The sequence below is a fragment of the Palaemon carinicauda genome, chromosome 16 (assembly GCF_036898095.1).
Source record: "Palaemon carinicauda isolate YSFRI2023 chromosome 16, ASM3689809v2, whole genome shotgun sequence".
NCBI lineage: Eukaryota > Metazoa > Arthropoda > Malacostraca > Decapoda > Palaemonidae > Palaemon > Palaemon carinicauda.
In genome coordinates this window covers 29,833,723-29,838,722 of record NC_090740.1, presented here as the reverse complement: position 1 = coordinate 29,838,722, position 5,000 = coordinate 29,833,723, and the positions used below count along the sequence as shown (strand labels likewise).

The 5,000-nt window shown below is 31.6% G+C and overlaps 1 long non-coding RNA gene across 1 annotated transcript in view; it reads right to left on the bottom strand.

The window, feature by feature from the left end:
- Positions 1-1,693: 1,693 nt before the first annotated feature.
- Positions 1,694-5,000, bottom strand: part of LOC137655011 (uncharacterized) — a 3,354-nt gene continuing 47 nt past the window's right edge. Inside the window, exons 1-3 of the long non-coding RNA XR_011046776.1 lie at positions 4,906-5,000; positions 4,339-4,410; positions 1,694-2,269 (exon numbers count right to left, since the gene is read on the bottom strand). The exon at positions 4,906-5,000 is cut by the window's right edge and continues 47 nt beyond it. This is a non-coding gene — a long non-coding RNA (uncharacterized lncRNA). The remainder of the gene's footprint in view (positions 2,270-4,338; positions 4,411-4,905) is intronic.

The following is a 5,000-nucleotide window of genomic DNA, read 5'->3' as shown; positions in this document are numbered from 1 at the left end:
AGTCTGAAGAAAAGTTTATTACAAGTCAAATGTTTTTAGGTGCTTTGCCAAAGATTATGGGACTTTCTCTCTCCAAATAAGCATGTCTATAATTAGTATTGAACCTCTACTTGATCCTAAAAATTATTAAAAAGAAGGGACTACTATAAATTGTAAGAGATTTTCCATTTAGAGAACGGGCTCTAATCACTACATAGAATATTGCTCTCCCTTCTGTGCTTTTGTTACTCAAATTAAGATTGATACATTGTTGTTATTTCCATATTAAAATGAACGATTGTTCATTTATTTTAGAATGAAGATTTGAATATAAGAAAGTATATATATAAAGTAAAAAAAAAAAAAAAAACCTCAAGATCGGCAGAAATTTTTTAAAGTTTTGAATTTAGGATATTTTATGAAATGGTAAAATAATGTCTAAGGCAGCACACGGCCTGAATAAAGTTTCATTAGAGATTCAAGTACCTCCTAGTTATTACTATCCTTGGGCAATTACATTATTGGAGTCTGCTGTGTTCTCTTTGGCCACCAGTCTTTGCAGCTGAACGAGTCGAGATTGCGGGCTACACACTCATCTGGTAGCAAAATTTGTCGCCAGATCCTACGTGTAGTTTCCCGTCTTCTGACTTTGGCAATCCTCACTCTCACTACATATTGTGGTCTTATAATCACTGCTGGCCCCTTGGTATGCCCGAAAGAATGGACAGGCCTTAGAAGAAACTATATTCAAAACCATTATATAATTTCAGGTGAAATCATCGTGCTGTCAAATTCCTATATTCTACATATTTAAGCGGCAGGAATATAGCCTACATATGCAAATTTTGCTAAAGAATCTCTCAATAGGATAAAAATTTATGATCTTTTTTATACAATAGCCAAAACTTCTTAAACTATAGGGGAACTCGAAAGCGTAAACCTCCGCCGCGGCATCTTATTTCAACATTTTGATCGACCTTTACCTTGGTGTAATAATTTGCGTGGATTTTCATACATTAAAATATGAACAAAGTTTCAAGCCTGATAAAAATGTCGAAACTTATGGCCGATTATGCGATTTTGGACATTTTGCTTGACCGTACCATAGACCTTTCAAAATATAATTTCCAGCGTTTTACATAGCAATTAATCCCTGCTAGTTTCATTATTTTAAGATTAAACATTTATGACCCAATTACGAATTACAAAAACAAACAAGGCCGAAAAAAAAAACTCCAAATTTCGTTGGTGGAGGTAATAAATCTCTCGAACTATCAATCTTTCAATCCATATAAGGAAATTTTTTTCTTTAATGTACTTTCATCAATTGCAATTCATTATACAAGGGATTTTATTTTCATTAGAAGCTTGCACAGGTACCTATGCCCAATATCAGTTTTAAAGTGTTAAAGATACCAGAGTTGACAAATACGGATTAGATGATGAACAGACCTAGGCTTTTTCTATTCCTTTTAAAAACTAAAGTTGATACTTTTGCATAAAACTATAAGACAACTTTTAAATTTAAACTTAATTAAACTATGCAACTATTCTTTTAAATATGAACTTTTTCTAAATAAACTATACAACTATTCATTTAAATTTAAACTTTTCAAAATTGACTTTTTGATTTTCTAGATGTGATACGTTTACTCATATTCTAGCAATATCTTTTCTAATTTTTGATACGTGCCAAGGTAAAATACTCTAATGATGTTACACAATTACTTTTATTAAAGCATTTTATTATACAAAATCATTAACTTTAATGAACTATTTTTTTACAGATGACCATCCACCTCCATCATCTATCACTTGACATTTCCAGGCATACCAGTAGGCATTAATTCAAGCGACGTCCAATAGAAGCCCATACCTCAAGTCATTCGTTTCCATGGTTTGACAGAGGCGCTGCTCGCCCATGTCCCCGCCAGAACCTATAATTGCCTGTAGGGTTCTCCATGGAATATAGGGCACACACCTTTGCCGGGATCCTAACTTTCATTCCTGGGTGATTAAACCACTTCCACCGCCGACTAACGAATCAGAATATAGACATTCACAGGAATGCCAGTGGGTTGATTAGGAATAGCCATAGCTCTCGCTGTAAGCAAGAACAATTCCTCCATTACTTTAAACGTTCATTACTTTTGAATCATCCAGTCTTGAGACAATTTGATTAGCTCCAAAGTCCTTCGGCCAACATCCAACATCCAACACCAGAAACTAACACTTTCCACTCTTAGTTCTTTATTTGAAGTTATGCTTCAAAGGTGTTCTTCTCTTGCTTCTGCGTAAGTAAAGTATTTTTAAGGGAATATTTTCTAAAATATTTGTTCATAAGTGGTTATTAGAGCAAAACTATGCAGTGACCTGCACTGATCAGGAATACCCACTAAATGAGATCAACTATTACTGTTATACAAATAGCTAACTGAAAAAGAACTAAATATAATAATGCATTATGAAGCGGCGGATTTCAAACTTGGGAAAATTAACTTATTTTCGTAAATTACCATCCAAAGCCTTAAGAGTTTCAGTAAGGAATTTACTTCAAACCATAAGTGTCAATTTAGACCTTTAGATTTAATTATCTTTCCAGATTACAAAACTACCGAACAAGAAAACTATTTTAGCCACCAATTACAGACTACCTGTAGGAGAGAGAGAGAGAGAGAGAGAGAGAGAGAGAGAGAGAGAGAGAGAGAGAGAGAGAGAGAGAGAGAGAGAGAGAGATTCAGGTATTCGTGATTTCCTAATATGTTTGTGTTGCAAGGTCTTAGTTTGTTTTACTATGCTCATAATGTCTTACACTAATGATTTAAGTTTTAAAAGCATGAATTTATCCAACAACATAAAATCTGACCTTCAAACTAGTTTCCTTGTCTTCAAAACTGTGTCTTAACAGACAAAACCTCCCACCAACGTAACTACAGTCTCTTGCACCTGGCATCTAAACTAAAAATTGCGGTGAAAGTAAAGTGGTAAACGATACAGCTTTTGCTGCGGAATGTTCATCTATGCTGCGTACATATACGAATAGATACACAAGCACAAATAAATTTTAAAATTGTGGTGAAGTGTAGTGTGGTATGCGACAACTGTATGTATATATACGAATAGATAAACAGATTATATGAATTCCTACCTCCTTTTGAGAAAGGTGACCGTGGAATTTACTCTAAACTATCCTACTAAATACCTGAAAAGGAAGGGATTAGTATGGGTTTTCTTGCACATCCAATTGTACACGACAAACCTGACTTATGAAAGTCGGGTTTGCCATGCACAATGAAAAGTCCACCTTTGCCTGGGTGGCAGGGCCACCGCGGCAAAGGTGGACTTTTGGATGTGCAAGTTGGTTTGGAAACAGTTTATGAAATACTAACTTAAGTTTAATTCCTAATATAAAAAATTAATTGTCTTATAAATCTATCCATCAAAAACTTATAATCTTAATATAACTAGAATAGATAAAATTATGGTAGGATCGACATAGAATTCTTTAAACTATTGAATATAATTGAATTAATTTACTTTTAAGCTTTAAGTTACGGTTTAAGAAAAATATTACCAGATCCAAAAATAAAATTCGTCAATTCATCGATCAAAAAACTTTAAAGCTTATTGAACATATAAAGATTTCAACAATTTAGATAAAAGTTCTTCAAACTATCTGATCAAATTACACAAACTAGTTTAAGCTTAAAAGTTGAGTAAAAAATCAACCTTGCATCGGATTATAAAACATTTAAAAGTACATTATAAATTTACCAATCAATACTAAACCTTGTTATACCAAGTATTTAAAATTATTTTAACTATTGATCAAAACTAAAACCTGTTATAGTATTTCAAATCAACCTTTCAATGATGATCATAACTAAACCCTGTTATGAAAATTTAAAATTACCTTATAATTTATAGATCAAAACTGCTAAACTTTAAATTCAATTTATCAATCTAAGGGAAAAATAAAATTTACACAAAATTATTTAAACTAATATGATTACGTAGGCTCTAGTGTTATGGTAAGAGAAATGGTAAAAGATTAAATCCTAAAATTTAGCTACTTCAAATTACCTTATCAAATTATTGATGAGAATTGCTAGGCTAAACATTTTTATGTTTTAACTCTTGAACATATATATGAAAATTAACAATTCTTTAAACTATCTCTCAATTACACAAAAACTATAATTCACTTTAAGCTTTGAAGTTATCGTACAAGATATGAAAATCTTTAAAAAAAAAATGAAATAAGTTTTTGCTCTTTTTTCAGAATTAATTTATGATGGAAATTCTAATTAAATTTTATAAGTACAGTAGTTTTTTTAATAAACATTGCACCGTACTTACCAAAAAGATCAGGAAAGATTCCACATCCTATACACGGAAGGCTCTGTTTATAAGGTCCAAAGTCACACTTACCTATTATAATAAGTTCAAATTGTTTTAGTTAATAGATTAAGATTGTATTAACCATTCAAATTTAAAGATCTCTTGATATAATTACTCGCATACAGTTTAAATAAACTACTCAAACAAAAAGAGAACTACATCAGTATACGTAGAAGTTACGATGTAAGATTTGCATGATATCCAAAATAACAGTATCATTAATCGCCCCTTCAGATTAATAAAACCTTTGTCATTAGTATGTTTTAAACATTATGATTACTAGCCTAGATAGTTTAAATTTTATTAAAATACGTAAATTCTTTACTTGGATTATAAGAATAAATACTTAATATAGGATATAAAATTGGCAGAATTAAACCCTAGCTTTAAGAAAAATAGCAATAGTCAACTACAGGATCAACTATCAATACTAGTCTCAAACGTACAACAGAATTAAAGCCTAGCTTAAGAAAAATACCAATAGTCAACTATAGTTTCAACTATCAATACTAAAAGCAGACTTACCTCCTCAATATTTGACGCTGAAACATGGGTCCTACATAAGACAGATCACGCGAGAACAACTCGAATCTTAATTATTCATATCACATCTACCACAA